The sequence below is a fragment of the Chiloscyllium plagiosum genome, unplaced genomic scaffold (assembly GCF_037043375.1).
Source record: "Chiloscyllium plagiosum isolate Xiang-an unplaced genomic scaffold, Cpla_swu_hap1 HiC_scaffold_13, whole genome shotgun sequence".
NCBI classification, from domain to species: domain Eukaryota; kingdom Metazoa; phylum Chordata; class Chondrichthyes; order Orectolobiformes; family Hemiscylliidae; genus Chiloscyllium; species Chiloscyllium plagiosum.
This window is the reverse complement of record NW_028270151.1, coordinates 103,931,282-103,940,440: the sequence shown is the minus strand read 5'-3', so window position 1 is coordinate 103,940,440 and position 9,159 is coordinate 103,931,282.

Below are 9,159 nucleotides of genomic sequence, written 5' to 3'. Positions count from 1 at the left end.
ACCAGATGGGTTTTCCAACAATTGACAGTGGAATCCTTGTCATCACTAGATTATTTTTTCCAGATATTTATTGACTTCACGTTCCAAAATCTGCCGTGATGGGATTCAAACCCGGGTCCCCAGAACCTTATCTGGGTCTCTGGATTAACTGTCTAGCGATAATTTCACTCCGTCATCACTGCCACTTAGGAAATGAGGCAGGGTGAGTGACTGAGGTATCAGTGGGGAAGCATCAGCACCAAAGATCCCAGAGTATTGTGGCTCAGTGGTTAGCACTGCTTCCTCAGCACCAGGGACCTGGGTTTGATTCCAGCCTCGGGCAACTGTCTTTGTTGGAGTTGGCACATTCTTCCCAGTGCTGAAAATGTGTTGCTGGAAAAGCGCAGCAGGTCAGGCAGCATCCAAGGAACAGGAGAATCAATGTTTCGGGCATAAGCCCTTCTTCCCATAGTGTCTAGATGCAGTATATGAGGTTTTGGGATGTGCTCTGCCTGATGTGAAAAGATTCTTTTGGGAACTTGGACAGATGTCAGAGGGAGGTGTGGCCGCACGTTTTACATTTCCCATGGCGGCAAGGGAGGGTCAAGGGTGTGGAGCGTGGGTTGGTGGGAGGGAGTGGACCGAACAAGGAAGGCACAGCGGGAATGGTCTCTGCGGAACGCAGATAGAGGTGGGGAGGGAAATATGTCTCTGGTGGTGGGGTCTGACTTTAGGTAGCAGAAATAACAGAGGTTAATGTGCTGTATCTGGAGATTACTGGGTGGAAGGTGAAGACTGCAGGGTTATATTCTTTATTGTGGCTGGAGGGGTGGGGTAAAGGTGGAGGTGCGGGAAGTGGAGGGTATGTGTTGGAGGGCATTGTTGATCAAGTCAGAGGAAAATTACGGTCCGTGAAGTAGGCCTTTCTGGGATGTCCTGGAATAGAATCCAAAGAGATTAAACAAATATACCACAGACAAAAGATTAACTGGCCCAGAGAATAGGACCCCTTAAAGGTCAACAAGGCTGTCTATGGAACCACAGGGGGTGCGAAAGATATGCAAATATTTCACATTATTTTTACTGGAGAAGTATATGGAAGCTCGAGAGTTTGGAGAAATAAACAGTGATAACTTGAAAAGTATCCATTTTACAAAGGAGGTGGTACTAGATGTCTTAAATCGCATCAAGGTGGATAAAGCCCTGGAACCTGATCAGGTGTATTCTGGAACTTTCTGGAAATCTAGTGAAGTGATTGTTGGGCCTCTCCTGAGGTATCTGTATCGTTGATAGCGACAGGTGAGGTGCCATTATTTTAAAAAGGTGGTAAGGAGAGGCCATGGAACAAGAAAACAGTGAGCCTGAAGTCAGTGGCAGGCAAGTTGTTGGAAGGGATTCTGAGGGACAGGATATCCATCTATTTTGGAAAGGTAAGGAATGACAGGGAGAGTCAATGTGGGTTTGTACATGCACAATTGTGTCTCACTAACTTGACTGAATGTTTTGAAGTGACAAAGAAAATTGATGAAGCCAGGCAGTGAATGTTGTTTATATGGACATTCAACAAGGTTCCACAAAGCAGACTGGTTAGCAGGGTTAGATAACATGGAATGCAGGGAGAGCAAGCCATTACGAAACTGCCTTGAAGGTAGGAGACAGAGGATGATGATGGAGGGTTGTTTTGCGGACTGGAGGCCTGTGAGGAGCAATGTGCTGCAAGGATGGATATTGGGCCCTTAAATAAATGACTTGAATGTGACTATATGAGGTATGGTCAGTAGGTTTACAGAAGACCCCAAAATTGGAGGTGTAGTGGACAGTGAAGAAGGTTAGTTCAGAATACAACAGGATCTTGATCTGATGGGCCATTGGAGCGAGGAATGGCAGACGGAGTTCAATTTAGATAAATGCGAGCTGTTGTATTTTGGAAAGGCAAATCAGGGCAGGATTTATACACTTAATGGTAAAGTCCTGGGGAACATTGCTGAACAAAGAGACCTTGGAGTGCAGGTTCATAGTTCCTTGAAAGTTGAGTCACAGGTAGGCGGGGTAGTGAATGCAGCATTTGGTACGCACCCACCCCCCGTTATTGGTCAATGCATTGAATGCAGCTGTTGTGACGTCATATTGTGGCAAGACAGGGCACTGATTAAGGCCTTTCTGGAATTCTGTTTTCAGTTCCAATCTCCCCGTTCTTGGAATAATGTTGAGAAACTTGAAAGGGTTCAGAAAATATTTGCAAGGATTTTGCCAGGGTTGGACGGTTTGAGCTATTGGAAAAGGCTGAATAGGCTGGGACTATTTTCCCCGGAGAGTTGGAGGCTGAGAGGTGATCTTATAAAATCATGAAGGGCATGGATAAGGTGAGCAGTCAGGGACTTTTTCCCAAGTTCGGTGGGTCCAGAACTAGAGGGTACAGGCTTAAGGTGAGAGGGAAAAGATTTAAAAGGGATCTAAGGGGCATCTTATTCATGTTGAGGGCATTGCAAGTATGGAATGAACTGCCAGAGGAAGGGGTGGAAGATAGTACAATTGCCTCTGATTGGGTACATGAAGAGGAAGGTTTTAGAGGGATAAGGGTGAACCGCTGGCAAATGGGACTCCATTAACACACTCCATTATTGGTCAATGCATTGAATACAGAAACTGGGACGTCATACTGTGGCTGGACAGGACGTTGATTAAGCCACATCTGGAATTCTGTTTTCAGTTTGAATTTCCCTGTTCTGGGAAGGATGTTGTGAAACTTGAAAAGGTTTGGACGAGATTTACAAAAACGTTGCCAGGATTGGAGGATTTGGGCTACAGGGAGAGGCTGAATAGGCTGGGGCTATTTTCTCTGGAGAGTCAAAGACTGAGAGGTGACTTCATGGAGATTTATAAAATCACGAGGGGCGTGGATAAGGTGAGCAGCCGGAGTCCTATTTCCTCAGGTTAGGTGGGTCCAAAACTAGAGCACATGGGTTGAAGTTGAGAGGGCAAAGACTTAAAAGGGATCTAAGTGGCAACGTTTTCAAGCTGAGTGTGGTGTGTGTATGGAGGGGCTACCAGCTGAAGTAGTGGAGGCTGATAAAATCACAACATTTAAAAGGCTTCCAATTGGGTACATGAATAGGAAGGGTTTTGATGGATGCAGGACAATAGATGGTAAATGGGAATCCATTAGTTTAGGATTCCTTGTTGGCACGGACGAATTGGACCGAAGGTCTGTTTCTTTGATCTTAATAAATTAAGATGTATTCCTCTATTTTGTGGAGAGCTAGCTGAAGCACAGATAATTATCCTTGGAGCTGAGAAGATGAAGCAGTGATTTCGATCTGGTGCAGATTTGGTTCCAAGGTCTTGAATTTGCAGAGAGAGAGAGAGGAATTGTTAACACTTTCACAATCTTTAGTAACTACATTCAAGTAATTGGCAAATAATACAAGGTGAAAATGTGAACACTATTTTACTCAAAGTTCTGAGCATCTGGAACAGTCTGAACGACACAGATTCAGCAGGTATTCTGAAACAGACTTGGGATTTACTTTTTAAGGAAAGATTTGGGGGGCTGTGGGCACATGGGAGGGGACTTGGGACAGACTTGCAGCATCTCCAGAGGGAGAGAGTACAGCCCCAATGGGCTGAATAGCCCCCAGCCCCTGTGCTCTGTGATACTGCACCATTCACTGTGAATGATGAAGCTCATCCCAGGGCAGAGAGAGGGATTAGCCCTCCACTCTCATCGCAATCGGGCCCGGCTGATTGACAGCAGCTCTAGACCAATGGGAGAAGAGTCTGTGTGGTCCTGCAGCCAATGGGATTGAATGAGGGGTGTGGCCAGCAAGACAACACCTGTCCATGAGCTGTGCAAGTGCAGTGTCACTGTTTGGGGTTGGGAGAGACAGCAGAGACTGGGACAGAGGCTGTTGGACCTGAATTACAAACTCCCAGTAAATTAAAACCAAAAGAACTGCGGAAGATGTAAATCAGAAACAACAACCAGGAGGTTCTGGAAAAGCTCAGCAGGTCTGGCAGTATCTGTGAAGAGAAATCAGAGTTAAAGTTTAAGATCCGGTGTCCCTTCCACAGAACAGATGTTACTGAGAATAAAAGTCAGTTTGTGCAGAAGATAGTGTGGGGGGAGGATAAAAGGAGTAAAGGATAGGTGGGGATAGAGTGAGAGGAACAGTTGGATAAAGGATAACCATCTGGCTGGGGGAGGGTGACTAGCTGTTAATGGAGACTGTTAGTGGCTAACCATAGGTAGTGTGTAATGGCAGGCTGTGAGAACAAGGCCTGGTGTGTGGGGTAGGGGGCTACGACATGAGGTTGTTAACCTATGGTTAGCCACTGTCTCCATTGTAAACTGTTGCCCACCTATATCACTCCACGATTGAAGCTGCCAAGGACACAAACCTTTGGAATATCCTCCCGAACCCCCTCTGTCCGCCTTAAGGGTGTATCTAAAAATCGTTCTCTTTAATCAACGTTTCCATCATTCGTGATGCATTTTAGGAGATTTGTCAATGTGAAAGGCTCCATACAATGCAGGTAGTTGTTGTTATTGTCTGACATCAAGAGAAATAGGGATGAGCCCTCTCTCTCTCATACCTAATGAACAGCAGCAAAAGCAGGAAGCACTGAGCATGCTCCAGCCCACAATGGGCCTCGAATTATTGATGTCAGCGCACGACCAATAAGAGTGGGGGAGCGGGGGCTAGAGGTGCTAGTTGGTCCTTCAACCAATCGGAGTGAATGAGGGGCGGGACAATACTCAACCACGTGATAAACTTCACTGACAGCATAGTGTTGTTGTGACCAAGGCATTGGAAATGTGTGAAGGTGAAGGGCAGGGGAAAGGAAGGACATAGACCAGGAAGAGTAGGAAATTTTCATGGTATGGGATGAGAGGTTTTATAGAACTTAGTGCACATTGTAAAACGCAAATTTCAAAATCCAAATTCTGCACCATTTTCCCTCCCTATAATGCATTTTGCACTCCCTGAAATATCAACTGTGTGTTTTTCGCTCCACAGATACCATTGCTCAGTGCCAAAGCCCCATTGCCTGGGGAGAAGGTGATGTTTGAATTCCTTGTACAGCTGCAATTCGTGTGGTGAAGGTGCTCCCACAATGTGGTTGGGTAAGAGCTGTTATAGATTATTCACTCAGCGACAGTGAAGAGTTGACAATGTATGTGCAAATCAACAACAGTTTTTTTAACATGTTTATAATTCCACAGAAATACTATTGAGAACTTCTGACATAAGGCCACAGATGGGGATATTAGGTCAGGTGATCAAAAGAATTGCCAAATAAGCAGGTTTTCAGGAATACCTTAAAGGAGGAAAGCAGGTCTGAGGGGGTTAGGGTGGGAATTCCAGACTGTGTTGCCTTGGCAACAGTAGAAACAGCTGGACAGTTGAAGCAATGAATAAACACATCGTTGGGAGTCTGAAAGAAAATGAGTTGTCGGGGTCTCACAGATTGTGTGGTGCAGGGAGACAGGGGTGTTCACAGCCAGGAATTACATCAAGGGTGAGAATTTTAAATTGTTGCTTGTTAATAGGAGCCTTTTGATGGATCAACAAGTTTTGGTACAAGTGAGCACTTGGGCAGGAGGGTTTTAGATACTCTTGAGATTACATTTAAGTTGAATGTGGGAGGCTGCCCAGGAGTGTTTGGATAATGAAGTCTGGAGATAACACAGGGATGGACGAGTATTTCGGTCAATGAGCTGAGACTAGGGTGGAGTTGGGTGATGTCACTAATGTAGAAATAGTGCTTTTGGAGTTGGGCTGCTCCTCCTCCTCATCACTCCCCCTCACCAAATCACATATTGTTCCTTGTTCTACCTGTCTGTCTTTTCTGGTTATGTCTTTCTCTCCCATTCTGCTACAAACTAATATTTGACCCCACCGTTGTTGGAAAACCTGCTCCATCCCGACTCTCCCTTTCCTTTCTGAATTCCTTGTATTTGGTGTCCCTCAAGGATCTCGCCTTGGTCCGTCCTGTTTCTCACCTACACACTGCCAGGAGGTGACATCGTCCAAAAGCACCGTGTTAGGTTTCACATGTACACTGACAATGCCCAGCTCTCCCTCCCCATCATCCCTCTCCATTACTCAGTTATCAAACTGCTCATCACACTCCCACTACGCGATTGGCTGCAATTTCCTACAACGGAACGTTGCAATGATTAAACCCATTGCCTTCAGTTGCTATTACAAATTACTTTCCCTTACTGCTGAGCCCCTCCCTCTCCCTGGGAACTGTCTGAGGCAGAACCGCACTCTTCATAATATTGCTCTCATATCTGACCCCAAGGTGACCTTCTGATCAGACACCTACACAATCACAAACACCAGGAATTCCAATCTCTTAAAATGTTGCTGATCTCCACCTCATTCCAGCTCCATTGCTAATGAAACCCCTCACATGGGAAACATCACACGGCGGCACACAGTGGTTAGCGCTGCTGCCTCACAGCGCCAGAGACCCGGGTTCAATTCCTGCCTCAGGCGACTGACTGTGTGGAGTTTGCACGTTCTCCCCGTGTCTGCGTGAGTTTCCTCCGGGTGCTCTGGTTTCCTCCCACAGTGCAAAGATGTGCAGGTCAGGTGAGTTGGCCATGCTCAAATTGCCCGTAGTGTTAGGTAAGGGGTAAATGTAGGGGTATGGGTGGGTTGCGCTTCGGCAGGGCAGTGTGGACTTGTTGGGCCGAAGGGCCTGTTTCCACACTGTAAGTAATCTAATCTAATCTAATCCACTCAGTATTTACCCTGTCAAACTCCTTAAGTATCCTGCATGTTACAATGAGATCCCCTCTCATTCCTCCCAAATCCAGTGAGTAGAGTCCCAACGTCTTCAGTCTTTTCTTAAAAAATAATCCCTGCAAACCAGGGATCATCCCAGTCAATTTTCTGTGAAATGCCTCTGATGAAATGATGTGTTTCCTTAAATAAAGGGACCAAAACTTCTGTCATTTCTCCAGATGTGGTCTGACTCGCACTTTATAAAGTTACTCTCAGGTATATACTCCAAACAACTTCCTTTAAACTTGTACAGATGTTGTTGGAAATGTTCAGCAGGTCATGCAGCATCTGTGAATGAAAATCAGTTAAGGTTTCTGGTCTGGTCACCCTTCCTCAGATACGTTAACTCTAATTTATTTTCGCACCTGCTGTTAGACCTGCTAAGCTTTTTCCAGAAACTTCTGTTTCTCTTCCTGGTTTCCAGGATCTTCAGTTGTTTCGGTTTTCACATCCTTTAAACTTGCCATCTCTCCTCTAGAATTTGTCATTTCCACATTGGAAAAAAGATTCACATTTGTTTGGTCTCCCCTACCCTGGGAAAAAAGAAACCATGACTAGTCACCCTATCATTGCTCCTCATAATTTTATAAAGTTCGATAAAGCCACCTAAAGTGTCCAGTGCTGCAGGGAAATAGCCTCAGCCTATTCAGCCTCTTCCTATGGTTCAAATGTTCCAATACTGGCACCACAAGGTAAAACTTTTCTGAACTCTTGCAAGTTTCCCAACATTTTTCCTGTAACAGGGAGACTGGAATTGAAAGCAGTCTGGGGATTCCAAAAGTGGCCGAGCCAATAAACTGTACAACCGAAACATGATCTCCCAACTCCTATCCTCAATGCACTGCCCAATAACAGCTAGCATACAGCACACCACCTTCACCGACCTGTCTACCTTCAACCACACTTTCAAGGAACAATCAACCTACACTGCGTGGTCTGTTTGTTTGTCAATACTTCCCAAGAACTTGCCATTAAGAGGTTGAGTCCTATTCTGGTAACATCTTTCTGAAATCATGGAGACCACAATTGAATGCAGTATCCTAAAACTGGCCTCACCAATGCCCTACTCAGCCACAACGTGACCTCCTAACCCCTATCTCAGTGACAGAATCCCCACAGTGTGGAAGCAGGCCTTTCTGCCCATGAGACCATACCAACCATCGGAACAGTATTCCACCCTAACTCTGTAACCTACCATTACCCAAAGCTAATCCATCTAAAGTGCATGTCTTTGGAATTGTGGGAGGAAATTAAGAGCACCCAGAGGAAGCCCACGCAGACACACGGGGAGAATGTGCAAATACCACACAGACAGTGGAATCAAACCAGAGTCCATTTATTGACCAGCACATTCCATTAAAGGTCAGTGTCCCAAATGCCACATTCAGCACCTGATCTCCCTGAAACTCCACTTTCCAGGAACTATGCAGTTGTTCTGAGCCCTTCAGAGGAAATTAAGGTGAGGAGGAGAAAACACGAACAGGGTTGAGTTGTAGATCTATAAAATAACTCTCCATCTTCCCCCTCTCTGTTCCCCCCGTCTCCCCCCACTCTGTATGGTTCCCCCCCTCTGTCGGTCAGTCCTTTGTCGCCCCCCCACCTCGTCGGTCGCCCCTCCCCCGTTGGTCTGTCCCACAATCTGTCGGTCTGTCCCCCCATCTTTTGCCCCCTCGGTCTGTCCCACCTCTGTCAGTCGCCCCCCTGTCGGTCGCACACCCGTCTTCTTCCCCCCCTCCATCGGTTGCCCCCCCCCCCCCCCCCCCTCAGTCTGTTCCCCCTCTTTGTCGGTCGCCCCCCCAACCGTCAGTCGCCCCCTCTGATCGCCCTGTCTGTTCCCCTCCTCTCTAATCCCACTTTCTGTCCCCATCCATTTCTGTGCCTCCCCTCTCTATCCCCTCCTCTGTCCCCACCCATTTCTGTCCCAACCCTCTCGATCCATCCACCCTCTCTGACCCTCCGCCCACCCCCTCTCTGCCTACCCTCCCTTCCCAGTCCCCTAGTTCTGTACTCCCCCCTCCGCAGGGAAAATATCTTGTCTATTTACCCTATCCATGCCCGGCCTGATTTTAAAAATCTCTTTCAGGTCACCGTTCAGCCTCTGACGCTCCAGGGAAAACAGCCTATCCAACCCTGGCAACATCCTCTACTTCTTTTCTGACCCCTTTCAAGTTTGAGAACATCCATCTGATAGGAAGGAGACCAGAATTGCATGGAATATTACAAAAGTTGCCAAATCAATGTCCTGTACAGCCCCAATATGACCTCCCAGCCGCTACACTCAATGCTCTGACCAAAAAAGGCAAGCAGACCAATTGCCGCCTTCACTATCCTATCTACTTGCTACTCTACTGTCAAGGAACTATGAACCTGCACTCCAAGGACT